The 27,116-nt window shown below is 45.0% G+C and overlaps 2 pseudogenes; one reads left to right on the forward strand and one right to left on the reverse strand.

Annotated features, from left to right (window-relative positions):
* Positions 1–285: 285 nt before the first annotated feature.
* On the reverse strand, positions 286–13,537 carry LOC113938004 (annotated as a pseudogene).
* Positions 9,227–26,533, forward strand: LOC113938456 (annotated as a pseudogene).
* Positions 26,534–27,116: the final 583 nt, after the last annotated feature.

Here is a 27,116-nt window from a genome sequence, read left to right on the forward strand (position 1 = left end):
ACCCTCCTTTCCCACACTCTGCTTCACTGCTTGTGATTTTCCATCACCCTCCCCAACACTCTCCCGTCTGTGTGTGCACCCCTCCTCTTACTCTAAATGGCTTCCCTGCTCCCCACCATCTGGACAAATGCTTCACAACATTAACTCCTTTTCCTCTTTCTCAGTTATCCTTTTTAAGTCCTCTAGCATTTTAAAACTCTGGACCACTATTGGCATTTATTTTCTTTATCTTTTAAGTGGATATTTTATTTATTCATACTTAAACCTATAAACCAATCAGCCAAACTGGTACTATTATCATGATAAATGAAAACAGCAAACATCTTCCTACAAATACAAGAATACTGAACAAATTAGGAGTGTAGTAAAACAGCACAAAGGGCAGAGGAAATCAGTGAAGCACAGTATAGCTTAACCCTTCATGGTAACAAATGAGGTTATTAACAAGTTAAAGCCTCACACTCTCAGAAAATGCAAATAATCTTTCAGCACACATCTTTGTATTTTTACTTCCTATTCTTGAGGTTAGAGTCTAGAGCCTAAAAATATCCAACTTAGTATTATATCTAGTCATCTTTTATCATGTTGCCCACAGCAGCCAATGCTACTGAAACTCCTTTTATTAGACTCCAATTGTATCCCCTCATTTGACATAATAAGCATAATGAGAAACATTACTCCTCTCCCCAGTTGTGGAGCTGATTGTCCCAGGCTTGGTTATTCCAGGTGTGGGGGCACCAGGTCTGACTGTTCCAAGAACGGTTGCTCCAAATGGGGTCGTTCCAGGTCTGGTTGCTCCATATTGGATCGTTTCCAGAAGTGTTCGTCAGGTATCCCTGGTGATAGGAAGAGAAGGCTAGGTGTTCTGTAGTTGCTGAGTTGTTCTGAGTCACCCTGTTGCTATTCTCTGGCCAGTTGCTGTTCTGCTATCTCTGGTTCTGGAACCAGGTCTTAGTTGCTTAGAGCTAAGGTTCAGAATGTTGGAATGTTCTTGCATCTGGAGGAGGCTGAGGTATTTCTGTCTCTGAAATCTATCATTGAGTACACATAGCTGGGTCTGAGGGAGGACTGTTCTGTTTCTTCCGTGGGTTGTATTTTCCTTCTTCACTGTGCTCTCCTCTACAGAAGTGGGTAACAGTTTTACTCTGGGACTGGTGGAAGAATCGAGGCTGTCCTGAATAAGCAGATCCACTGAGGAAGGAAAAGGAGAGAGATGATCGTTGTGTAGGGTGTCTCAGCAGAAGACATTTGCAAGGATGCATAATGTTCTCCAGGCCCATAAATCTCAGGCATTGCACAAGAGTCCCTAGAATTGGATGCTTCGGGGCCAGGTGGGCATTGGGGCTCAGCTGAACCCACATTCATGATGCTGAGTTGTGGGTAGAGGAGGAAAAAACAAAGAGCAAGATTGGGTTTTTTTTAAAGATTTTATTTATTTATTTGAGAGAGAGAGAATGAGAGATAGAGAGCACGAGAGGGAAGAGGGTCAGAGGGAGAAGCAGACTCCCTGCTGAGCAGGGAGCCCGATGTGGGACTTGATCCCGGGACTCCAGGATCATGACCTGAGCCGAAGGCAGTCGCTTAACCAACTGAGCCACCCAGGTGCCCCAACAAAGAGCAAGATTGTAAGAAAGGTCCAGGTTTATGTATCTAGGTGGAAGACCTTAGAGAAATATGAAGATCTCCAGATGTAAGAGTATCAGAAAGATGGTCAGGGGGGTACCTGGATGGCTCAGTCAGTTAAGTGTCTGACTCTTCATCTTAGCTCAGATCTTGATCTCGAGGTTGTGAGTTCAAGCCCCATGTTGGGCTCCATGCTAGGCATGCAACCTACCTAAAAAAAAAAAAAAAAAAAAAAGAGCATCAAAAAGATGGGATGAAGTGGGTCACCACCACAATAGCAAGAGCTAACCAGCCCAATCCGGCAAAAGGTCAGCATTTATTTTCTTTATATTGTTATTACACCATGTATTAAGACATGTGCCCTCAACTAAACTGCAAAACTTTAAGACAAGAACCATATCTCACTCAGCTTTCACACTCAGTGATGGATGGGAATACACACACATCCAGGTTAGCCCCAGATGCGCCTGCAGCACCTGGAGGGGCCTGGGGGGGGTAGTCCATCACCAGAAGGAAAGCAGTCTCATCACACTCCCGCCAACAAAGAGCATTTCTTTACTTTTCCCATTGCATTTCTTCCAGTTAGACGTTGTCTTGGATGCGTTTCCAGTTTTGCCCTCCCCCTCTGGGATGTCTTCCTCTCCTCTCCTTCCACCACTGCCCCTCCTCCAGGTACCCACACTTTCCCCTCCGCACCACTCTTGGTTCTATTACAGAGGCCCATCCTCCTGGGGGAAGCACTCCATTCCATGAGCTCAGTGGAGTCTTTGACTTGTCGTAATCTTCAGAGCAGAGCACATACAAGGCAATCTATTTTCTCTTTTATTTAAGAAAAAATTTGTAACGTTGACTGCATCCCAAAACATAACTTCAGTGCTTGTCAGGCTACCAAGTCTCTGTCTCTTTACTTTTGCTTGCCAAGAACTCCCCCTCTCCACCAATGGCACACCAAAAAAATCCTGATTTGCCACATACATAGTACATATATTTATATAGCCCTGCATTTCAAGAAAGAAGATTGTTATTCACTATATCCTTTCCAAGCCAATCCATTAGCAGGACCCAAATTTCTCCACTATTTCCCATCTTTGTCTGGATGCCTGAAAAAGCCTCCCAGCTGATCTCCCTGCTTCTATTCTTACCCAACTACAATCTTTTCTCCACACAGCACTCAGAGTGATCTTTATTTTTTTTTTTAAGTAGGCTCAATGCAGGACTTGAACCCCCGACCCCGAGATCAAGACCCAAGTTGAGATCAAGAGTTAGACACTTACGGGGGCCTGAGTGGCTCAGTTGGTTGAGCATCTACCTTTGGCTCAGGTCATCATCCCAGGGTCCTGGGATTGGGCCCCACGTCAGGCTCCCTGCTCTGCACGAAGCCTGCTTCTCCCTTTCCCCTCTGCTCCTGCTGTCTCTCTCTGCCTCTCAAATAAATAAATAAGATCTTAAAAAAAAAAAAAAGAGTTGGACACTTAACTGACTTAACTGACTGAGTCACCCAGGCACCCCCAGAGTGATCTTTTAAAACATACCACTCTTCTTAAAACCCTCATCACTCCCCAGAGCACGTGGAACAAAATTCAGATTCTTTACCATGCTAATAAGCCTTTACATGATCTTGTTCCTGTGACCTCCCCATTTCATGTAACAGTTATCCATTGCTGCATAACAAAACACCCCAAAACTTGGTGACTTAAAAGAGTAATGTTTTATTATTTCTCACGATTCTGTAGGTTTTTCTGCTGGTCTCTCCTAAGACGACTCATACAGCTGCAGTCATCTTGACGGTGCAGTGGTGCACAGAGGGTCCAAATGCTCATTTGACTGTCAGGCAGTTGGCATTGGCTGTTGACTGGGCTCCTCAGTTCTTCTCCTTGTGGCCTCTTAGTAAGCGAGTAAACTTGGTGAGCTTCTTTGCAGCACAGAAAGGTTCCAAGAGAGGGATGTGAACTCTCTTTATAACACTTACAGCCGCCTGAAACTGCTAGAGGCAAATCAGCAGCTTTTATGAAATCCACCTTGCATCCCACCTTGCAGGACTCCAAGTACCTTCTCCAGCGGGCCTCCAGGGGTGTGGTCTGTGGAGAACTAACTGCAGTATCTCTCAACATCCCTGCACTAGACAGAATAAAAACCTCCCAGATATTCTAGTCTGTGGCACTTAACGTGTACATCAGGTTACATGGCAAAGGAGAATTAAGGTTGCTAATCAGCTAGCCAAAGAGAGAACCAGGGAGATGGCAGCTTGACAAGGCATCAGCCCAACACGGCTGGCTTTGCAGGTGGAGAAAGGAGGCCACAAACCAGGGAATGCAGGTGGCCTCCAGAAGCTGGAGAAAGGATATAAAAGGATTTTCCCTAGGCCTCCAAAAGGAACACAGCCCTGCCAACACATTGATTTTAATTCAGTGAGACCCCTTTCTGACTTCTGACCTCCAGAACTGTGACATAATACATTTGTGTTATTTTAAACCACTAAGTTTGGAGTAATTTGTCACACCAGGAACAGGAAATGATAACCCCCATTGCTGAGATAGGACATAATTCCTAATGCTACACCTAGCTCCTTTCTTCTACTGTGTCCTGAGGCTGTTGACCATCCGGGCTCAGAGCATCGTCCCAGGCATATTTTTCCAAGTCCCCAGGGGCATGTTGTGTATTACCATGGCTACGCTGCGGTATTGGTGGGGTGCTGGAGCTGACTCATACTAACTTGTCAGGGCCAATGGTGAAATTTTCAGAAATTGTGCAAGCCAGCTATTAAATATAGCCATTATAAAAAAAATTAAATTATATAAACATATAATTAAATAAGTTACATTACAAAGATAAATACTTAAAACTCATCACTTCTTTATTTCACTATATTGAAGTTAACTGTTATCTGCGCTCTTGAAGTTATTTGCTTTTATTGTATCTGTATGATGAAGTTACTATATAAGGGCGTGCTATGCATAGGTTTGTAATTCTGCGTCCAGCGACATGATGTTGGTAGCTTGAAACTGGCCCTGATGGGAGTATTTACAGTTTATTCTGGGAAATAGGCAGATACTACTGATCGGGGCTCCTCCCCCACCGCCCTGCAGCACCAGAGCCAGTTACATTTGCCACCTGTGTATAGGGGCAGGCGATATCTCATTTTGGAGTGTTGCCTACGACTTCAGTGTGTTCTTTGTGAGTCTCGTAACAAAGGCCACGAACATCTGTGCAAGGCAAGTCCCAGGAACCACTGAGGCAAAATTCATCTGCAAGGCCCCTTGAGGCTTCATGGCGTCTGGGTCTAATGCATCTTTGTTTTCCTGAAGGAGTGAGTGCTCAATAAATGTCAGGTGAATAAAGAGATGAATCCATGGTTTCTTTGAGGTTAAAAAGTGAAGCCTAGGGGCGCCTCGGTGGCTCAAACGTCCAACTCTTAATTTGGCTCAGATCATGATCTCAGGGTCCTGCGATCAGCCCCAACCCCCCTCCCACCCCCACCCCCGCATAGGGCTCAGCGCTCAGCCATGGAGTCTGCTTGAGATTTTCTCTCTCCCTCTCCCTTTGCCCCTCCCCCACTCATGCTCTCTCTTTCTCTTTCAAATAAATAAATAAATCTTAAAAAAAAAAAAAAGTGAAACCTAACCTGAATAAGCCCCTTTGGGTTACACAATGACTAGCACTCTTATTTTCTCTGTAAATAATTATTATGAAAATGAGTTAAATATCATTATTAGTTCATTAAATCAATAGGAAATATTCCATAAATGATAGTAACTATTATCATTACAATTATTACTTTTTTTTAAAAGATGTATTTACTTATTTTAGAAAGAGCACGTGAACACGCACAAGTGGTGGTGGGGGGCAGAGGGAGAGAGAGAGATAGGGAGAGAGAGAGAATCCTCTAACGGACTCCACACTCAGCGGGAAGCCCAACGCCGGGCTCGATCGCAGAAGCCTAAGATCATGACCTGAGCGGAAACCGAGAGTCAGCCGGATAGCCCACTGAGCTGCCCAGGTGCCCCAACAATTATTACTCTTTAGCTCACAGTCTCTCCAGGTCCATTGACATATCAGTGTTCCTCTATATTCTTTATCTTTTTCTTCAAGCAAAGTGAGGGAATTCTTATATTTGAGTAATACTTGATTGGGAGAGCTTTTCTTGTCGGAGCCTTTTTAAAAAGGTTTCTAACAATCAATAAGCCAAACTGAAAATTTTCACTAGCAAATTAAGACAAATAGTTAAGTATTTTTCCTGCCTGTCCTCTACAACAAATGAGAGAAAGTTGTGAGAGTTTCCTTTTTGCAGAAGAATCTCATGTGTTATATGTGGAGGGTTGATAGAATTTTTAAAAAATCAACATTTTGCCATTCCTAACAAAAATTCAAGGCAAAGATCATTTGAAACCATTAGAAGAAGGTTGCTGGGGGAAGTTTACACTGGGGTGATCAGGCTGCCACCCCCTGGATCTACTGATCAGTCTCAGTGTCTGAATTAAGAGTGAGGTTACTTAGGTGTCACTTAGGTACCTCCCAATGAGAGTAGGGCGGAGTCCACAACATCACTTCTGAAGCATTCTTGCCCAAGCATTTAAACTGAATCACACCCAGGTTTTAAATCAGACTTCTAGTTTATAGGCAACCCAGGGGTGAGAGGGACAAGTTAAGTGACACCTCAGGGAAGCTGTTAGCCACATGCAGAATGCAGACTACCAGACAACTGGAAAGTGGTAGAGGTGTGCTCAGGAGAAGAGACGCAGGGATTTCTCACAAAGTTAGACATACACATTCGGTGACAAGTTATTCTACTCCAGGGTATTTACCCAAGAGAAATGAAAACATATGTCCACAAAAAGATTCATACAAAAATATTCATAGCAGCTTTTTCCCCAGTAGCCCGGATTGGAAACTATCCCGATGTCCAGCAACAGGAATATGCACAAGCAGACTGTGGTACATGCAGATGATGGGATATAACTCACAATAAAAGGAACATGCAACAACAGGGATGAACCCCCAAAATACTATGTTGAGGGCAAATAGCTACATAAAACAAGGAACAGGCAAAACTCATCCATGGTGAGAGAAGTCAGAGCAGTGGCTGGGGTGGGGGCAAAGGGAGAGTTGTCTGTGAAGGCACAGGAGGGAACTTTCTGAGGTGAGGGAAACGTTCTCTATCTTGATAAGGATGTGGGCTACCAGGTGTATGCATTTATCCAAACTCTTGGAACTGTATGCTTAATGCCTGTGCATTTCCCTCTGTATAAGGATAAGTTAATTAAGAGGGAAGGAGGGAGGGAGACTGAGAGAGGGAGAGACAGAGAGGCAGAGAGAGAACCAAACAACGAAATGCAATGCGTGGACTTCTTGGATTCACAAACTATTGCAAAAGGACAGTTTTATATTCAAAGGAAATTGGAATGTAGACTCTATGGGTATGTAGATGACTCCAAGGGATTATGAATTTTTAGATGTAAAAATGGTACGTGGTTATGTAAGAAAATGCCCACTTTTTAGAAATGCATACTGAAATATTTAGGGTCAGGTAATAAGATGTCTGGGCTATAATATTTAAGGGGAAAAGCAACTAAAAACATTTAATGGGATATAAAATTGAGCATGACAAAATCTTGATAGCTTTGAAACCTGGGTAGTGACTATATGTTCTATTTTTTGGTATGTTTGAATTTTTTGTACTAAAAAATTGAACTGTTCTAAGTCAACAGAGAATATAATACCCACAATGTAAAAGCAGAAAGTATGTGGAAGCTCTCAAAATTATATTCTCTTTTCTTATCAGACCAGAGATCAATTTCCCTCTTTTCTGCCTTCGCAGATTTTTTGCTTTGATTAAAATTCACACCTTCCAAGTTCACAAGTATGAATAGATTATATTAATCACATTTATTTCATATTTCAATCAATAAATAGTTACTGAGAAATAACAGTACTATGCCCTACTGAGAACGTTCCAAAAGCAGCACCCACGCCCAGTTATTCTCCTACCCAGGGAAAGAGACACTCACTTGGTGGAAGGATTCTTCCTGCCTGGCATAATCGCGTGTCACCACCAGGGGGCGCGTCCTCACCGAATTTGCTTTAGGAAAGATAACATCAGATCGACAGTCTGAGGAGCTGGTTACCAGTCTCCCGGCGCGCCCATGACCAGTGTTTTGTAATTGTTTAGGCATGTCTCTGGTGACCTCATTCCACTACATTGAGTCTTTTTGAGGAAACAATTAGCCTGTTTGAACAGAACAGGTAAGGCAAATTAGTAACTGGAAAATTACTAAGTCGTTCTACAGGACATGTTGGGACATCCTGTACTCCTCGAGGCTTAGAGTTAGGGTGTGGACCCTGCTTCCTCACCTGATGGCTGGGAAAGGAGACAAGTCCCCCTTCTCCCCACAGGGCAGCCGCTCTGCTGTCCTGGGGAGGCTGGGCAGGCAGACCAGAAGTGGAGCTGCCTTTGTGGACAGGGGGCTTCACTGGGACAGACAAGCCTTCCTCCCCACCCCTCCCTGGCTCCGGCTCTGAGGCCACTGACACGTAGCCTTCAGAAGCTCTGTGTGGCGAAGACCCCAGGCTGGGAACTGCCCTAAACTGCCATGTGCTCTAGAAACTCTGGGAGCCGATTCTCCTGGGCTCTCAGTTCTGTGTGGCCCTTTGCTGAGAGACCAGTGGGTTCTAGGCCACTTCACTTATATTTGGAATCTAAACAACAGACAAAAAACAAAACCCCAAACTCATAGAAAAAGAGATCAGATCTGTGGTTAACCCAGGAGGGGGAAGAGAGGGTGGTATTTGGAGGAGGTAGTCAAAAGGCACAAACTTGTAGTCATAAGATAAGTAAGTACCTAGGATACAATGTGTGACTTGATGATTATAGCGGACACTGTTGTGTATGTTTGACAGTTATTGAGAGAGTCAATCCTAAGAGTTCTCATCACAAGAAAAAAACATTCAAACCTTTTTTATTTTGTATCTATATGAGATGATGCATTTTAACTAATTGTGGTGATCATTTCATAGTATATGTAAGTCAAGTCATTATGCTGCACATCTTAAACTCACAGCTGTGTATCAAGTATATCTCAATAAAACTGAAAGAAAACGAAAAAGAAGACCCCAGGAAAGTGGCACCAAAGTGAAGAACCTTCCTGAAGCCCCCAGATCACACCACAGAGGCAGCTGTCTTCTCTCCCTGTACTTAAAGCTGACCCTAGCCTGGGATCAAAGATCAGAGGTTTGAAAGGTGAGAGAAACGGCCGAGGAGAGGGAGGGTGTGAAGAGCGTAATAGAAAGAAATAATAACCAGTTTGCTCAGAGCTCAGAAGAGAGAAGACTCCCTTCTGCCCCCGACACTCAGGGCTGCTTCTCTCTCCGCAATCGCCCCCCATCCTTCCTTGCCTCAGGCCTTCCCAGCAGCACCATTGCAAGGGGGCCTCCAGATGAGAAGATGAATCCGTGTGAGAATTATACTCTGCTTACCGTTCATGTGTACATTCATGGGTTCACTTAACAGCTAGCAATGGGGGCCGTGTGTAGATACAGGTATTGGGGGTGCCTTTGAAGAGCCCACAGACAGCCATCCGGTGGGGGAGGTGGTCATAAGAAAATCGTCATGACACCACGGAAGAACTTCAGGAGCTGCAGGTGGCACATAGAAGACAAGAATCGGGACCTTTTGTGGATGGAGAGGAGGAAAGCACCAGGTTTCAGGAAGGTTTGTTACAGAGGAGGTAGGCATTTGGAGATTCAGTCAGCCAGCCTGCTAAGAAATGCTTACAGAGTGCCTTCTGGGTGCCAGGTCCTGGATCCCATCAGTGAAGAAAACAGTCCAAAATCCCTGCCCTCACCGAGACGGCATTCTATTGGGGGGTGGGGCAGGGAGCGGTGCAGAGGGAGACACAGACTGTAAATAATAAACATGAGCAACAAGTCAATTCTATAGTAGTTAGAATGCTGTGGGGGAAACAGAACAGCTAAGGTGGGCGGTAGAATTCATGGTGAAGAAGTCAGGGAAGCCTCCTTGAGGAGGTGACATCTGAGCAAGGACTTCTAGAAAGAGAAGGAATACTCAGCCCCTAGAGTGCTGGCATGTGTGAGGAAGGGCAGCGGGGCCAGTGGGGCCGGAGCAAAGGGGAAGGAGGAGACAAGGTCAGATTGCAGAGGCTTTGCAAGCAGTCAGGACAAGTTTGGCTCTTAACCCTGAGAGAAATGGGTCACCATTGGAGCAGTGGTGTGCTGGCAGATTGGGTCTCAAAAACAAACAAACAAACAAACAAAAAAGCAAAACAAAACTTGGTTTTTTAGCATTTGCCAATTTCTGTGGTGTAAATACTCCCACCATAGCCAGTTTCAAGCTACCGACGTGACACCACTGAGCAGGGAGGGCATGTGTGGGAAAGCCTCTCCATGGCTGGGACAAGCCATTGCACCCACTCTTGCTTTGGGCGGTTTGGAGCAGAGGTATGACATGGTCTGACACGTGTTTTAAGAAGGTCACTCTAGCTGCTGTGTTGACAGCAGGCTATGGGTGGGTGGCAGGGCAAGGACAGACAGGAGCCAAGGGGCCATTCAGGAAGTTAGCGTCATGATCAAGGTGAGGGCGGTCTCAGAGATTAGCGTTAGTGGAGACAGCAAGTCCTAGACAGATTCGGAGAGTATTCTGAAGTAGATTTATTGAAATCCACCTGGATTTCTTGGCAGACTGGATAGGAGGTGTGAGAGAGAGAAAGCAATTAAGGATGGCTCTGAGGTTGAGTGGAAGATTGGGGGGAGGGGGGTGGAATGTGAGGAAAGGCATTTCCAGGCATAGGGACAGAGAAGTATGTGATTAGGTTCATAATTGAAAAATAAGTAGAGAAGCTGGAGCCGGTGAGACCAGTTAGGAAGCTGCATCACGGGTCCAGGAGAGACAGCGAGAGTCTCGTCCGGACGGTAGTGGTGAAGCTAGAGAGAAGAGGTAGAGGTGAGTCTGAGGGTCATGGCACCGGTTCCAAAGCCAACCTTGAATGTACATGGAGCACAGAACACAGTGGGCACTCTGTCCATGTTTGTTCAATAATTAATCAGCTACTTGATGTGAATCTTATCCTTCAAATCTCCTCCCATCCCCCCACTTATCTCCCAAGTTAAATGTCGCTTCCAAAGGACAAATACATTCATTATACAAAAATATGGTTCAAACGCTCATGCCCCTGTGAAGGATCTGGAAATGTTCTCACTCCCAGTCTAGGGGGTGTTTGCATGGGTGTACCCATAGAAAGGTTCTTCAAGCTATACAATGCACATTTGTGCACCTCCCTTGATGTAGGAATATACCTATTGACTGGCCATACTGATTCACTTTACCATGTAAATGACAGAGCACAGAGCCCTCCCTTAGACTGAGCCCCCATTTCCAGGCGGGAGAAGAAGCCATTAGTATTGGGCTAGGACAGAGGAAAGGGGAGTAGACAGAACACAACAACCTGTAAACTTGACCCACTAGTTTGCTGCTGAAAATCCACATGGCTGGGATTATGTGTAACATCCAAACCTTTCAACTGAAATTAACACCTTAAAGTGTATGTGATAAGGGCAGAAGGAACCGCTGTTGGTGGCTGGCCCACAACACAAGCCTCACGGAGCCCTAATTTGTCTCTTACCAAAGTGATGCAGAACCATCCCCAAGACACCATTTTTTATAACACCATAAATCGCTGTCATCAACCTCATGGTCCACCTCACCCAGAGAAATCAGACCTTTTTTTTTCCTTCACATTGATCCCTGCCCCATGAGTGGCTTCTCTTCTCCTCCAAGGCCAGGGCACATGCGTACCTCTTCCACAAAGGCTTTCTGCACAGCACTTGTAGTCACAAACCCATAAACTGTTCCAGATGGATCATGAAATCCAAACTCCACCTACACTGCAAAATCCAGCTGTTACTTACTCAAGTGCCATCTTGGATTGTTGTTCATACTTGCAAGGTTCATGTCCCCAGTTAGCCTGGGAGTGTGGATTCAGGAGCTGACCTAGCCGGGGCTGGATTCTCGGGGGCACTAAGGGATAGTTACTCATCTCTGATAATGACCCACACCCAAAAAAGCAAAAAATAGATGACTACCTCTCGTGTTCACACATCTCCACCAGTTGGACTGTATAAAAGAACCAGAAGAGAGAACGTGTGTGCACATACACACTCATGTGCGTGGGTATAGCTGTGTCTGTTTTGAAGGTAGAAACATATTAATAACTATCATTTACTAGATGCCTATTGGGCACCAATAATTTGATATTCTCATTGAATCCTCACAACAGCCCAGTGAGGAAAATGTTATTTTGGATTCTCTGATTAATAAATCTGTTACAGGCTAGTTGTGGGAATGACATGAGATTTTCTGATTCATTTTCTCTTTGATGATTTTTACAACTAGGCCATATTTTTTACACTTAACCAGTTTTTTTTTTTTAAGATTTTATTTATTTGAGAGAGAGAGAGAGAGAGAGCATGAGGGGGGAAGGGTCAGAGGGAGAAGCAGACTCCCTGCTGAGCAGGGAGCCCAATGCGAGACTCGATCCTGGGACTCCAGGATCATGACCTGAGCCGAAGTCAGTCGCTTAACCAGCTGAGCCACCCAGGTGCCCTTAACCACTTTTTTTTTTTTTAAGTTTTATTTATTTAAGTAATCTCTATACCCAACATGGGGCTAGAACTCACAACCCCAAGATCAAGAGTCGCATGATCTTCCAACTGAGCCGGCCAGGAGCCCCTACACTTTATCACTTCTATGAGATTACACTGTCTGTAATCCAAACTAAGTTATGTGTGATGACCAAGCGTAATAAGAAAAATACTAATGCATTTCTGCATTTAAACACTTTTAATGAATAGTAATATTCATGAATAACTCTAGGCCAAATGATTTTACTAAAAGTTTATGACTTTATAAAATCATTTGGCCACTTGTCTAATTGTTAGATCATGAAAAATAAAATTTGAGCAAAAAGCAAAATAATAAAAATAATAATGTCTGTTACAAATGGGTATTCAGGATGCTTCGGTAACATGTCCTCAACTTCCCCTCAAGAATAGAAATTATTGGGGCACCTGGGTGGCTCAGTCGTTAAGCACCTACCTTCGGCTCAGGTCATGGTCCCAGGGTCCTGGGATCGAGCCCCGCATCGGGCTCCCTGCTCAGCGGGAAGCCTGCTTCTCCCTCTCCCACTCCCCCTGCTTGTGTTCCCTCTCTCGTTGTGTCTCTCTGTCAAATAAATAAATAAAATCTTTTAAGAAAGAAAAGAATAGAAATTATTAAATGCCTCAGTTGCTGCACTGATACTCAGGGAAGTAAAGAGACTCACCCAGGGTCACACAAGCACGGTCTCTTGACTCCCTTTGTCTACCACTGTGGGACAGAAAAAGGCATGCAAGAAATACAGCGGTCTCTGCCCTCCGTGTGGGAGTGAGCTGGGCCGGGCTCCTTGCTGCTCAGGTTGGAAATCCCCAGGAAACACAGTCATCCGGCCCCAGCGCAAAGCCAGGAGCAAAATGAGGAGGAATCTTTCAAAAGGAAATGCTATTCTAGAGTTCACAGTGGGGGTATTGCTGACTGACCCTCACTTCCTTTCCGGACTTGAGCACATTTCATAACAAAGGGTTTTCTAAGAATGAAGATTCCAAAAAGTAGCTAGAAAAGAAGCCCGACCGTCACGGGATGGTCATCAGGTGAATACCTCACTTACCACATCCTTAGAAAGAATGACGCTTCCGCCAGGGTTTGGTTTCCGTTGTCCTGGCAACAGCCCTCTCTAACCAGTATCTATCGGGGCACCTCGGAGAGAAGACCCGCCAAGGGCTGGGTCAGGAGGTTAGACCAAGATACCTCCCAGCGGGAAGTAAAAGTGGGTTGAGATGTATCTGGAAAGAAGGTAAAGATTTAACCCCACCCCCACCCCCACCGCACCGCAAGGACTATCTGTTTCACACCCCTCCCAAATTCCTGTGGGCGGGCGTGGGGGGGGGGGAGGAGAGGGTGGAGGAGGGGCGTGCCCCGGTGTCAAGGAAGCAGGCATGGCCCCCCTCCGTCCGCCCTCCCCCCCCGCCCGGCACAGTCGGCACAGTTCTACCCACAGAGGAGGCATTGAGGCCACATCTGGGGATCACATGGAATGGAGTGACGGGATTTTACGAGGGATTTTTATTTCCTTGGTTGTTTTACAGATGAGGAAACAGACAGAGGTTAAATCACTTGCCCAAAGTCACAAAGCAGCCGGAGCTCAGTCCTAGAGCTCCTGACTGTCCTCTGCTCTAGCGATCTTCCCAGGAAGACCCCATTCACCCGCCAGTTTGCACGGGGCTCTCTGTCCCCCTGCTTTGCCTGGGCCAAGCTCCATAGGAGACACTGCCGCTTTGTGTCGCCCTCCTTGGCACAAGATGAAATCAGGTGGTCCCCATTCTTCCTGTTCCACTCGGCCAAATCTAACTGCACACACTTCCTGTGCACAAAGCCAGCTCGCCAATTATCTGCTCCAATTCAGGAGTGTGAGATGTGGTTAATTCCGTCACTTGGGGGTGGGGGTGACTTAGGCGAGCGAGCGGTGGGCTGGCCCTGCCGGCCGCAGGTCCGCTCGGTGGTCTTGGCCGTGCGGTTTTCCCTGGCACTCTTTCACTACCCCCAGATGGCCGCTGTGGTTTCTTTACTTCCCCTCGCTCTCCTTTCTCAGTCCCCGGAGTCCCAGAACTGTGTCGTGCTCTCCCTCCCCCTCTGTCAACACAGAGTTCTGTCCTAATTCTGTGTCCTCTGAAAAACTAATGTGGACAGAGTTGTCGGTGGTGGATCATGGATTAACACTCAACCCGCTCAGAGATAATTAGCTCTCAAATGGCATTGCACATGATGCAGCTTCTGCACTTCTGCCGAAAGCCAGGCTTGCCACAGATAAATGTAAAAAAAAAAAAATATATATATATATATATGCCTTTTTTGCTTGACGTGCAGACCCCCAACACTCAGCTCTCTGCTGCCAGTCCTTTCTGCCTCTTCACACTAAAGTGAAGAAGCAGATGGAGGCTGAGTGTGCATTGAGTCTCATCAGTTAGGACGCCAGGCACTGTCAAGACCAATGCCCTCCTCCCCGCTTAATGGAACACACTTTATGCTCCTGACTTGAAATGTATAGATAATATAACCTACCTGTACGTACCTTCTCAAAAATAAAATCATAATGCCTTGACTGGGAAGATTCAAAGAAGAAATAAAAGGGTGGTAATTTGTAATAAAGTAATACATACTTCAGCATGAAAATGCTTGGGCCCAACAATAATAGAAGATAAAACAAAAGAGCGGGTGCTGTAATCACTCACATTCACCATGAATGGGACAACTATAAACTTAGATCAATATAGTGTGTAACACTGCATACAACTAGTGTTGCCATTGGTGATATAATTTTGCAAATAGTGAACAAATCTTTGTAAAGTTCCAAAAAAGAGTACAAAAATTTTTTTTTACCTATCCATTTGAGACAGAGAGAGAGAGAGAAAACACAAGCCAGGGGAGGGGTAGGAGGAGAGGGAGAAGCAGACTCCCCACTGAGCAGGAAGCCCGACTCAGGGCTCAGTCCCAGGACCCCGAGATCATGACCTGAGCTGAAGGCAGACGCTTAACCAACTGAGTCACCCAGGTGCCCCCCAAATTTTTGATTTACATGGCAGTCACATTCCTGGAAAATTAGGTGTGTCTGAAACCATGCAAAAAATATATTTTATTTATTTGTAAAATATAATTATGTTTAAGGCACAGGTAATTATAAACATTTTGTTGTTGTTTTAGATCTATATGAATATCTGGGACAAGACATCTCAGACTCTTGTCAACTAAATACAAGTAGTACCATATATTGTGACAACAAAAAACATACCTCCCTCCCCTCCCCCCCCCCGCCAAAATTTGCAAAATGCTCCAAGGGGATACTACTGGGCCCTTCACGCCATAGAAAGTTATTCCATTAGCACTTACCTTTAGCCTCTACTGACAGAGTCCTCAAGTGACAGTAGTTAAACAAATAGGGGTTTGTTTCTCTCTCAAGTGAAATAAAGCTGAAAGCAAGCAGTGTTGGGCTGGTCTGTTCAAGTCTCCTATCCTTTCTGCTTTAACATCCCTAGTATTGATTTTCTTTTTTTTTTTTTTAAAGATTTTATTTATTTATTTGACAGAGACAGAGACAGCGAGAGCAGGAACACAAGCAGGGGGAGTGGGAGAGGGAGAAGCAGGCCTCCCGCGGAGCAGGGAGCCCAATGTGGGACTCGATCCCAGGACCCTGAGACCATGACCTGAGCCGAAGGCAGACCCTTAACGACTGAGCCACCCAGGTGCCCCCCTAGTATTGATTTTCAACCTCAAGTTCATGGCTGCAAAATGGCTGCTGGAGCTCCAGCTATTGTGTCTGTGATCTGGGTATGAAGAAGAAAGAAGAGAGAAAGTCAGGAAGATGGATAAAGCTCCTTTAGGAATGTTTCTGGAAGTCCCACCCAACAGCTCCCTTTATATCTGTCCTCAAAGCAGGCCTGGAAATGTAACTTTTTAGTTAAGTGCTTTGCTGTCTCTAATAATAATATTGGGTTCTATAGTAAAGAAGCAGGAGGGAATAGACATTGGGTGGGCAGACAGCCATTCCTGCCATATTGTTTCTCTCACCCACTGACAATATCCAGGGAAACTGCCAAAACCCCAAATGCAGATTCAACACACAGATCCTAAGAGGGGTATTCAACCTTTTGAGTTCTTTGGCTCAGGGTCTCAAACTTCTAACGGCTTCCATTTTTGTCCGTTTCACCCGAGGAAGCACAGTGAAGCCTCATTACAACGATCAAAACCCAAAATCTGCTGGAGCTTCTAGTGTGAGAGCTCAAGATGACACTGGTTTAGTTTATCACATTTGATATTAGTCATTCGAGCGTATGTATGTGTGCTTGCTTTCCAGAGTCGGTGCCAACCCCTCTAGAATTTTCCTAGAAGAGTTTTGTTCAGTCTTACAAACATGTAGTGCATCAACTGCCTGTCTCCTGCTGCATGCCAGGGATGCAAGATGAAGCCAACAAAGGCTCTTCCGTGGAGAGCTGGCAGCCTGGGCCTGGGGGGCGGTGGGAGGGGACCGAGGGATGGCAGTGACAGGCCACTGCACTCCAAAGTGGTCAGTGCACTGCCATACTTAGTAGGTGCTCAATAAATAGTGGCGTTTTGACCTGTCATCTTCTTCGTGATGCTTGGGAGACGAATCTGCTCTTCCAAGCTGAGGCTTCCTGGGTTGAGGAGTTACTCACCACATTTCTACTGCCAAATGCTCTGTTTTTCCTTCCATTTCACTCAGTCAACTATGCCCTAGAATAAGTTCCTGAAATATGTTTTTATTTTCAACCTTGCAGAAACCCTTCTTGTGTTGAAGCCATGCCAAAACTCTTGGAACTGGGAAATATCCAGAGATATGCAAAGTTTAAAAAAAAAAAATCTCTGTACTTGGAAATTCCTAGTTCTTCCTTAGCCTCAAAATCCCTCCAGAGGGCAATGTGGCAAGAATTTTCAAAGTTTTAATGAAACGTTTATACCCTTTGACCCTGCGGTTCCTCTTCTAAGAATTTATACCAAGAAAAGAATTAAGGATATACACAAAGATACAAAACAAGGATATTTTTAGAGACTGGTTTATAACCATGAAAGCACCTAGATGTGGCTGTTTGCAATGTTTACTAACCAATAATAAAAGATCAGTGACTGTAGTACATTCCATACAACAACACTGCATTCGCTTGAAATTATTCATTTAACAATTATGTATTGATTACTTGCTATATGCCAGGCGCTGTTGTAAACAGAAGGATATATTACTGAATAAGCAGACAATGTGGATCTCACATTCTGGCTATGTGCCATAATTATATTTATTGACATGAAAATATATTTAGCATATATCATTAAATGAAAAAAGGCAGGTTACAAAATCATTAATAATAATGATGATAGTAGTAGATAACACACTAATATATTTATTATGTGCCAAACATCATGTTAGGAGCTTTACAGACATTAGTCATTTTATTTATGTAAGAACTCGATATGATCCAATGCTTGTTTAACAAATAATTTTTATATTCATTACTATTTTGTTGAACAAGACAGGCACAAGTGCAATAATAAATCAACTGTTTTCTTTCTCTCACATTTATGTCAAACCCACTCTCTGGGTTTGTCCTTTTGCGGCCCATGGATGACATCTCAGGCAGGTCTCGGCATTTCTGGTCCCTTGCAGTCAGCGGGGCTGTCTTACTTTGAGGATTGAAATGTCCAGTCCAATCTGAACTTCTCCCTACTTGAAGAGACTCTTCTCCTTCAGGCTGAGCTGCTATGAGCTCGGAATCCTGGAAGGATTTCTTCTCACAACTGCTCCTCTTCCCTTTGCATTTGACCCCTCCAAGGCAGGGCCCTGGCTGGGCCTGGGGGAAGGGCAGGCCTTCTACAGCAGGCGCAGTCCGGGACCATCACTGGCTCCTGTGGGTGGACTGCATGCACCTTGGCAGCCTCATTCTCTGCCAGGTGCTTCTGCAGGCGCTCCCAGGATTCTCTGTGGGGGATGCTGTCTCTCTCATAGCTGGAAGCTTCCTCTTCTCCCCTCAGCCCATGCGTTCTCCAGCAGTCTCCCTTACGCTGACTTTCTCCTTTGGGCCCTTTGCCGTCCCACTCAGGAGTCCTGCCGTGTGGTTCCCCTTTCAAATAACCCAGGCCAGCTCCCCGCTCAGATTCCCATGTCCCCTTGGTGGAGCTCACACACCTTTGCCTGCCACTGAGGAAGGGCAGTCCTTCTCTCTCCTTGTTGTTGGGCAGACTTAGGCACAACCACAGTCTCTCACCTATGGGCATCCCTTGGCAAAAGGCAGACACCCGTCCCCAAACTCTAGGAGGGCCACGTCTAGCTCTTTGAGTGGGTCTTCTCAAGGGTGTCCCACTTGGCTTGGGATGGGGGGCTGCACTCCTCTCCCCCTGGGAGGTGGCAGGGGATCCAGCCCATCAACAAGGTTCTCGGTGGAATTTTCTCTCACTGCTCTTCAGCCCTCACTGTTAGAGGCTAGAGGGGGGATTGCTCAAAGCCTGCAGAGCCTGTTTCATAATCTCTCGGTTTACCCTGTGTCAGTTGAATAGAAGTCATAGCACCTTAATTAGGATATTCAGGATATGGGGTCCTTGGCTAACCTGTTGTATTGTCATCAACCTTTAGGGCTTTGGGCAAAAGTAAGCACAAGGAGCCCCATTTTAACCTCCTGTGACATTCCTGTGGACGTGCACGTGTCTGAAGGTTTTGCTGCAAAAGGGCATCAGTTATCTTCAGGTCATAAAGCTGTTTTCCTCTTTTGTGCTTATCAGTACTTCATCTGTACCGCACTACTGAACTTTAAAACGCACTGAGCACATTTTAAAAGAAAAGCTATTCTTAGAAGGAAAATACTCTTCCATGTGCAAAACAAAACAAAACAAAACAAAACCTAGAAACAGATACCACAGCCTTCACAAAAATTAACTCAAAATGGATCACAGGCCTAAATGTAAAACGCAAAACTGTAAAACTCCTAGAAGAAAACACAGGTGAAAACGCGGGTGGCCTTGGGTACTGTGATGACTTTTAGATACAACCCCAAAGGCACCATCCATGAAAGAAATAACTGACAAGCTGGACTTCATTAAAATGAACACTGTCTGCTCTGCAAAAGACGACTTCAAGAGAATGAGAAAACAAGCCACAGAGAAGGAGAAAATATAGGCAAAAGACACCTCTGATAAAGGACTGTTATTTAAAATAAATGGAAAACTCTTAAAACTCAGTAAGAAACAACTGATTAAAAAAATGGGCCAAAGACCTTAAGAGACGTCTCATCTAAGAGGATAGCAAATAAGCATATGAAGAGATGCTCAACATCATAGGTCATCAGGAAATGCAAATTATTATTTTTTAAAGAGAATGGCAATTTTTTTTGAAGATTTTATTTATTTATTTGAGAGAGAGAGAGAGCTAGAGAGCACAAGCGGGGGAGAAGGAGAAGTTCCCCGCAGAGCAGGGAGCCCCACATCGGGCTCGATCCCAGGACCCTGGGATCATGACCTGAGCCGAAGGCAGACGCTTAACCAACTGAGCCACCCAGGAGCCCCAGGAAATGCAAATTAAATCAACATAATACCAGCAGCCTGAACAGGTGTGGCTCTCGGGGCACAGCCCTCTTCCCTGGTGGAGGTAGATGCTGCAGTGGCTGTGGCCACCCTGGCTGGCCCGACCCATGTGGCCACGCGGTGGCCGCTGGCTTGTGCCAGGGTGCCACTCCTGTGAGCACCACTGTCCGATTTGGGGGCAGCCCCACCCGCCACGCACTGGCCTAACGACACTGCTCCTGGTGCCAACTTTTGAGGATGTTTCCATACCTGAAAAGTCCACGCTTAGATTTGTGGAAAGGGCACCACCGTGCCAAAGGGAGGAAGAGAACCTCAATACCTGTGTGACTTCCGGGGACCTTGTACTGGATGAAGCTCCTGAGTTCACAGAAGGTGGTGGTTACCTCCCCGGGGGACATTTTGAAATGCTGCACCTGACAATCCACCACTCCATGGATGCCAAGAACATGTTTGCCTGATAGAGGGTACCAGCCCCTTTCAAGTCCATCACCTGCAAGGATACGGGACAGCCCATGGCGGGGAGGCCACCAAGGTGCCATTGGTCAGTGTGTGGCTCCCGTGAAGGAAGGCTGGCAGTCTCACAGTAGAGATGGGTGGGCGCGGTGAATCCAGAGATACCACGTTTCCTCGACCCGCTTATTGCCCTGCCCAGCAAAGTCCATGAACCATGCAACTCTAGAGAAGAGGCAGAAAGATCAAGAGGAACGAAAACAGAACAACCACAACCCCTGGACCTTTGAGCACATAGCCACTGCCAACATGCTGGGGTACAGAAAGTCCTGAGCCCATATGACTTGACCCAGAAGAGGCATGACTGGGGCAAGCCCTATATGTCTAAATGTGGGTAATGAGAATGTGAGAAATACACGTAAAAAGGCTATTGAGAAAGAATCTACCTTTTTCTTCCCCTCGGCCTACCCTTAAAGTCTGTGCGTAGCCCTAAAAATCTAACTAAGGAGCAACATATGGGTAAGTGATTTCTGAAAAACTGTACAATATCTGTTGATTTTTAAAAACGTATTTTATTTACATTAAATAAAGCTTGAGTATCGCCTCAAAAAAACCCCAACCAACCAAACAAAAAATAATGAGATAACCACTACACCCCTATTAGAATGACCAAAAGCTGGAACGCTGACCACACCAAATGCTGGAGTAACAGGAACTTTCATACACTGCTGGTGGGAATGCAAAATGGTACAACAACTTCAGAAGACAGGTGGTTTCTTACAAAACTAAATGTACTCGTACTATATGATCTAGCACTTGAACTCCTTGGTATTTACCCATAGGAGATGGAAACTTCTATCCACACAAAAAAACCTGCCTATGGATGTTTATAGCAGCTTTATTCATAATCACCAAAACTTGGAAGCCACCAAGATGTCCTTCAGTAGGTGAATGAATAAGTAAACCTGGTATATCCAGGCAATGGAATATTACTTGGCACTAAAAAGAAATGATCTGTCAACCCATGAAAAGGCATGGAAGGAGCTTAAATATATATTACCAAGGAAAAGAAATCCAACAGGAAAAGCTATATGCTGTATGATTCCAGCTATAGTACATTCTAGAAAAGGCAAAACTATGGAGAGAGTAAAAAGATCAATGGGGAGTGCCTCGGTGGCTCAGTCAATTAAGCATCTGAGTCCTGATTTCAGCTTGGGTCATGATCTCAGGGTCCTGGGATGGAGCCCCGCACCAGGCTCTGCACTCAACCTGGAGTCTGTTTGAGGATTCTCTCCCTCTCTCTCTCTCAAATAAATAAATCATAAAAACAAACAAACAAAAAACAATGGTTGCTGGGGGTCGGTGTGGAAGAAAGGGATTAATAAGCAGAGCACAGAGGATTTGGGGGCAGTGAAGATACTCTGTAGGATACTATCATGTTGGATACATATCATTATAAATTTGTCCAAACCTATAGAAGGTACAGCTCCAAGAGTGATAATGTAAACTATGGACTTAGGGTGATTATGACGTGTTAATGTAAGTTCATCAATTGTCACAAAATGTCCCACTCTGGGGGGATGTCGATGATGGGGGATGTACGTGTGGGGAGAGAGGGTATGTGGGAAATCTCTGGCCCTTCCTTCCAATTTTGCTGTTCACTAAAACTGCTCTAAAAAAAAACATTCTTCCAGGAAAAAAAATGTTAAAAACATTTATTTTCTATTTTCTTCTCTTTTTTAAAAAAGATTTTATTTATTTATTCGACAGAGGGAGAGAAAGAGAGAGAGAGAAAGCACAAGTAGGCAGAGTGGCCAGCAGAGGGACAGGGAGAGGATGAAGCAGACTCCCAGCTGAGCAGGGAGCCCGATGTGGGGCTCCATCCCAGGACCCTGGGATCATGACCTGAGCCGAAGGCAGGGGCTTAACCAACTGAGCCGCCCAGGCACCCCTTTCTATTTTCTTCTTGAGTGAGTTTCAGTAATTCATGTCTTTCTAGGGAAGTTTCCATTTCATCTAAGTTAACTAATTTATTGGCATACCATTGTTCAAATATTTCCTTATAATTCTTTTCATTTCTGTAAGGTTGATAACCATGTTCCTATTTTATTCCTGATTTCAGTAATTTGTGTTGTGTCTTTTCTCTTTTTTTCCCCCCTCTTGGTCAGTCAAGCTAAAAGCTTGTCTATTTTCTTGATCTTTTCAAAGAAACAACTTTTCATTTGTTACATTTTCTATTGGTTTTCTACTTTATTTCCACTCTTCTCTTTATCATTCCATTTCTTCTGCTTCCTTTGGGTTTAGTTCATTTTTTCCTTTCTTAGTTTCTTACGGTGAAAGTTTAGGTAATTGATTTGAGATCTTCCTTCTTTTCTAATATAGGCATTTAGTTGTAAATTTCCCCTTTGGCAGTCCTACCCTGCCATGATATTTGGGCTGTCCAGGCTCCCCTTGGGATTGGTTTGAACAACGAGTGTTGTTTCACACCACACAAGTTAGGCAATTTGTCAGTTATTTTCCACATAATACTCTATTTTGGCTATCCAAGGGTGAAAAGTTTCATTTAGACATATCATCAGTAATCTCAACATTATACAGCTATACAAAGAACATCACACTCAGACTCACTGGGTACACCAATTTACAATAGTTAAATGCCATGAGGGGAGCATGTGGGCAAGGAAATGGGCCACTACATTGCAGTGTGATAGTGCTGTGTCTGCACGCTAAGGGAACACAAGACAAAGACACATAGGTAGAGTTCTAGGGTCAGAGAGGAAATGACATCTACTGACATCTGAATGTTGCTTGGAGGTCAGCCCCCACAAGAGACCAGGGCTGTGCAGCATCCTCCCACATGCCACAAAAAGTGTCACCTGGAGACAGAGCTCAGTTCAGCAAGTGGACTTGTCTAAGAAATATACAAGTCATTTGAGAAGCTCATATCATTTGATGCATTGAAGTCCATGACCTTGCAATACTTCTACCCTTACCCTATAACCTCTGGAACTCCTGCCTACAGACTCATCTCCACCCTGTGCTCCAGGGCCAAGCATCCAAGGCCAAGGCATGGTGACCAGGAGCCCTGGTCTGAGGCTGACCGACTCAGTGTGGAGTAGGCCTGGAAGCTTTCTTTTCTTTCATTTTGTCCTCCATGTTTCCTTGTGACCTAGTCCTTGTCTGATGAAGGCAGTGCGGTACAGCTCTTCAGTCCCAGCTCTACGATATTCCCTTGTAAATCAAGTTCCCGATTCACGCCGGTGGGTTCTTCCTGCTATTTTTAGTACCCAAATCTTGGAGAACTGCTTGCCTATTGATCCTTTACCAACCAACCACTGATCCTGACTCAGCTAGGGCGACTGTCAGTCCTCATCTGGACCCGCCCCTTTTTGTAGGGATTAGTATAGGAGGGGCCACGGCCTTCAACAAAGGACAGTCCTCAGAGGACAATTTGAATGATTCTTGTAGCTTGTTAATTCTACCTGTAAGTTAACTGATTACCAATCTCATTTGGGTGAATTGGCAGACGCACTGCCATACATCTGTCCATCTCCCAACTAACTACCCCTGCCCGTCTGTCTAGACCCCCCAGTCTTCATCTTGCCAAATCTGACCCTGCTTCCCAACCCCTTACCCTGGTTCTTGACAGGTCCTGGGCCTTCCCACAAGAACCCATTTCACCACAGCTTAAAGTACTTAACTCAAGTACCAATAGTGTGGGTTTGTGCTCCAGGATCCTGACCACGAGGCTCCGGTTGCAGGTTTAGCCAAAGCAGGGCACATTTTTAAATGCAAACTTTGTCGTTGAATCTTTTTGGTCACCCTCTTAGCATCTGTAGCTCACCTCTAACTGCCTCGCCCCAAAGAGGTGGAGCCACAGGGCACCCCTACACCATGCTCCCTGGGCCTGCCCAATTCAAGCTGCCCACCCTTGCTACCACCTCTCACACCTCCTCCCCAGCAAGGCCCCCAATTCCTCCAGTGCACAGAATCCCTGCCCAGTTGCAGGAGGACACCGGTCTGCACTGGGAGCCTCTCAACCTTCTTAAGGGTCTGCTATGTGCTGCTGTGGGGCTAGCCGCTGCAGACCCAGGGACTAACATGCCGGTATCTGCCCGACAGGATCTTCCAGCGAACGGTGAGTGCGTTCCACTCAGCAGGACTGCTTGGACTTCCAAGGGACCACATCTGGCCAGTTTTGCAGGCGGAAAAGGAGCCTCCACCCGGTGGCCAGGCTTCTCCGGAGATATTTGGTTCAACTGGCCTTCTTTGCCCAGCTCTCTTCTTTGCTTCCTAAAGGCACAGATTTTCTAAAAGTTCAAAGTTCTTTCCCTGCTGTTGAGTGACAGAGGGCCCGGGCCCAAAGAAGGGCTTGCGTATGATTAAGTTGTTCATCGGTTAATTGCTTGTAAGGACAAGCCTGCTCATGGAGCAAATTAAAAATGCCATTCAACTAGCCTGGAAAATAGAACACCATTCTGGAGATGTCTTACTCCAGAAAAAAGAAAAAACCTAAAAACAAAAAGAAAACCAAAGCTGGACAAGTCTTGAAACAATATCTCCTTTTTTTTTTAAGATTTTATTTATTTGAGAGAGAGAGAGAGAGAGAACGAGCGGTGGGGAGGGTGAGAGGAAGAGGGAGAGAGAAGCAGACTCCCCGCTGAGCAGAAAGCCCGACACAGGGCTCAGCCCCAGGACCCTGGGATCATGACCTGAGCTGAAGGCAGACGCATAACCACTGAGCCACCCAGGCGTCCTGAAACAGTATGTCCTTTTTTTACCAAGTGGCAACTACTCTGAGGCAAGCACCTGAGAAGTCTGTGCATTTCTGGATTGTAACAGGGACAAGGTCTGGAAATAGCTCTTCTCAACAATCGTAAAAAGACTTTTGTGAGGCGATTGGGGACATTTGAACACTGTCTAGATAATTGTCTTTATCTTTTAGATACACAAAATGAAGTTATTTATGGATAGAATATGATGTATGCAATTCATTTAAAAATAATCCAGTGTGGGAGGGGGTGGTGTATCTGAAAATGGGGAGGGGGGAGGTATATCCGAGACAAGACTGGCATAGGTTGAGGGGCACCTGGTGGCTCAGTCGGTTAAGTAATTTGGCTCAGGTCATGATCTTGGGGTCCTGGGACCGAGCCCTGCATCAGGCTCCCTGGTCAGTGGGGAGTCTACTTCCCCTCTGTTCCTCTCCCTGCTTGTGCTCTCAGTCTCTCTCTCTCAAATAAATAAATAAAATCTTTAAAAAAAAAAAAATTGGCCTTATGTTGACAATTACTGAAGCTAGGTTACAAATATATGAGAATTCATTATCCTATTTTTTGTGCCTTACTTTTGCGTTTGCTTGAAAACTTTTATTATGAAAAAAGTGAAATAGAAAAAGACCAGTGCTTCTTCAGCTTCCAGGTATGTACCTCTGAATGCAAAGGAAAGCAAAAGTACTCATGCCCCAGGAGAATTTGGGGGATATTGTGTGAAGTAGCTCCAATACAATAAAGGTATCTGAGTTTCCTATTTTACTTCAAAAATTCAAACGGATTTTATATTCTGCTAGGTTGACATTTTAAATGTAAAAAGTTTTAAATTACTTGGGTAGAGGGAGAAAACAATTGTTGCAGCAAGCTGACAAAAGAATTCCTCTCAGCAAGAGATCTGTCTCATCTTGGTATGCCCCTTCTTGGCAGTTTTGTTAAAAAGACAAGGCTCTTCTAAGGTAGCTGGATGGCCTCAGGGGGACAGAGACATAAGTAAACTGCTCTCCCTGAAAACTGAGCAGTGGTGTGGGGTTTTGGGATCTTTGAATTAAAGAGGAAAAAGATAGGTGCCTGGGTGGCGTAGTCAGTTGAGCACCAAACTCTTGATTTTGGCTCAGGTCATGATCTCAGGGTTGTGAGATTGAGCCCCACATTGGGCTCTGTGCTGGGTGTGGCGCCTGCTTAAGATTCTCTATGTCCCTCCTCGTCAGCTCACTCTCTCTTAAATAAATCTTTAAAGATACATAAAGAGGAAAAAGAGGATGAAGGAAGGAGAGGAAACCCAGAATCACAGAAGGACAAGCGAAAGTGACGAGATGTTCCACAGTCTTGAAAACGGCCAGTGTGCATTTACAGATAAGGAAGTCTAATACTCAGCATTAAGTGGTTGTCTGTATTTTATTCAGTGCAACCTCTCCTTTGCTCCAAACTATTAATAAAGCCTGCTACGGCCATTGCCTTGAGTCATGGTGGTATTCGGGAGAGTGAAGAGATTGGAAAGCAAAATATCTAGTTGGGTCTCACGGTATATAAAATAGGGAACAGCTGTGGGAGGTAAAATACAAAGTGGAGATCAGGAAAGGCCAGTAGCAATTTGGAGATGGGTATTTCTAGCAAAAAGAGCATTCCTATACAACCTATGGTGGATTCAGAATCGCTGGAAATCTTCACAAGGATGTTGATTTCCCATCAGGTATTTCAGTAGAAGTGAGGCCAATTCTACTTCAGCACTAACGATTTTACTAAAATAAGATGATCTCAGAAAAACTGGGGGACTGAAGGACATCCAGGCAGCCAGCATCCGGGTTACAATTACCACCTGGCAAGGCAGGGGTCTGCAACCTATGTCATTGGTTAATGGGCAAGGTGCTGATGCATGAAGATTATTAATTTTGGAAATTCGGGAAAAATTGAAGACGTTCCACATGCAAGTAATTTTTCCTGATGCCATAATGTTTGAAGGCCCAGACTCATAGAAATAGATTATTACAGATGAGATGCATTTAGTCTTTGCATTATTAGCACTGCTGGAGAAATGCTTAGAATATCACTAAAGAAGTGATCTGCCGCATACTTTCAGACTACTCTTAAGGTCT

This window comes from Zalophus californianus, chromosome 8 (genome assembly GCF_009762305.2).
Source record: "Zalophus californianus isolate mZalCal1 chromosome 8, mZalCal1.pri.v2, whole genome shotgun sequence".
Classification (NCBI taxonomy): Eukaryota; Metazoa; Chordata; class Mammalia; order Carnivora; family Otariidae; genus Zalophus; species Zalophus californianus.